The sequence below is a fragment of the Otolemur garnettii genome, unplaced genomic scaffold (assembly GCF_000181295.1).
Source record: "Otolemur garnettii isolate 467f Iridium unplaced genomic scaffold, OtoGar3 scaffold00091, whole genome shotgun sequence".
In the NCBI taxonomy this organism is placed as follows: Eukaryota; Metazoa; Chordata; class Mammalia; order Primates; family Galagidae; genus Otolemur; species Otolemur garnettii.
In genome coordinates this window covers 7,603,234-7,605,074 of record NW_003852486.1, presented here as the reverse complement: position 1 = coordinate 7,605,074, position 1,841 = coordinate 7,603,234, and the positions used below count along the sequence as shown (strand labels likewise).

Here is a 1,841-nt window from a genome sequence, read left to right as displayed (position 1 = left end):
TTCCCAGGGACTCTGTTACGACCAGGAGAGGCCCATACAGGAGCGGAGGGCGAGGGCAGTGATTCGAGAAAGAGCTACTCCTGGGATCCTTGTCGCCGGATTGTTGAATGCTGACGGAGTTCAGGACTATATTTCCCAGGATCCGTTGCAACTAGAAGACACGCCCACTTCCAGGAGGAATTGTGCTGGGGCATTTCCTGTTCGGCGCCCGGGAAACAGGTAGAGGCCGAAGCCGAGGTTGCGCCGGGGCTGTCGGGTGAGGTCGACGTCCCGCCGGCGCTCGTGGCTTGGTGACTGACAGTGCGGGACCGCCTGAGAGGAGGCGGTGCGCGTGCAAATGAGGGTCTGTGCCTGCGTCAGAGGAACCTGGTGGGCGGGAGGGGGTGGCCGCGACTCTGCGTGTTTGCGTCCGCGACCCGGCGGCGTGCATAGCACAGAGTATCTTGGAATGGCCGAAGGCTCTTAAGTGACAGAGCAGGAAACCCTCCTGCGGGACACTCAATATTTGTCCGCAAATCAACTACTTAAAGCCCAGTGCGGGCTAAGCCCTAGAGTCTCAGGAAGGTGCCCATGCGGGGCGGCTGAGGCCAAACCATTTCTTGTCCACCTTACCTGAAGAAGACAGAGCTCAGAACACATCCCCGCAAGACAGCGAAGAGGGAGACCATGGAGACTCCGTACAGAGGTAAGAGCGACAGATGGCATGGGTGTAGCTGCAAGAGTGGAAATTGAGGTTTGATGTGCAATCTTTCAGGATCCGCTAAGCCTGGTGGACCCAGGAGTCCAAAGATTTGGAGGGTCACCTTGGGCCAGAGTGTGAAGCTGGGTTTAGGGAGGGATCCTGACTTGCCCAGAGTTACCTAACCAAATCCACCTCTCCTCCCCTCAGGATCTGGGAGTATCACCAGGGACCCACATGGAGAGAACTCCCCATTATAGTCTCTGGGTGCTCTGTTGCTTTTCTCAAAAAACTCAGCATTTAGTGTTTTACCCTTTTCTTGCCATGAGATAGGACTAGGAAGAAGGTGCGATTGACAGCTTCATCTAGAAATGCTGAGAAAGTCCAACCTTTGTATGGTCTAGTCACCTTCTAGTCAATGACAGAAAATATTGCCATTCCTGAGTTTCTCTCCCTCCCCTTTGATCCCACCAACCAATAAATAAAGGAGAGAGGGAAGAACTGCTGATTAGAACCATATTGTTTTTTCTTTTGTCGTATTCAATAACAATAGCTAATGTTTAGTAAGTGCTTACTATATGCCAGTGCAGTTCTGATACCTTTGGGAAGTATTATACCAAACCTCACATTATGAAGGAGGAACTACTTTATGTTCTTTTTACAGATGACACTGAAACATGGAACAAGTAATCACTAGGAAATACAAGAGCTAGGACTCATATCCAGAGTACACTGACTCTGGAGTCTCTCTCTGCACCAGGTAATCCCTTCAACAGCTGCCCGAGGTAGGTTTTCTTAACTGCTTTTTTTTTTTTTTTCTTTTTTTGGTAGAAAAAGAAAGGGGGAGGGTGGAGGAGTTGCATTTCCGGTGCCCTTGAGGGAAGGGAGTGACAGGGCTCCTGGAACCTACTCCATCTGCCCCCACCCCATCTGCACCCACTCTTTCAGTCTTCAAGGCTGGGGGATCCAAGGAGAGGAGGGGAAGTGTGTGAAGCCAGTGGTGAGAATGCTCCATGCACAAGAGGGGGCAGAGGCTGAGAAATGGAAACTTAAGGGGTAGCTGAGTACCTTGTCATTAATTTGGAGAGAAGAATTGCCTTTGGTACTTACAGTAAGGTGACCAGATTTTAACATTGGTAAAGAGGGACACCATGGGGGGGGG

At 51.0% G+C, this 1,841-nt stretch overlaps 1 protein-coding gene across 2 annotated transcripts in view; it reads left to right on the top strand.

Annotated features, from left to right (window-relative positions):
* Positions 1-222: 222 nt before the first annotated feature.
* Positions 223-1,841, top strand: part of LOC105887505 (zinc finger protein 470) — a 9,920-nt gene continuing 8,301 nt past the window's right edge. For both annotated transcript variants that reach the window (XM_023516502.1, XM_023516501.1), the window contains exons 1-2: positions 223-685; positions 1,344-1,464. The gene's annotated coding sequence lies outside the window, so the exon portion shown is untranslated. The remainder of the gene's footprint in view (positions 686-1,343; positions 1,465-1,841) is intronic.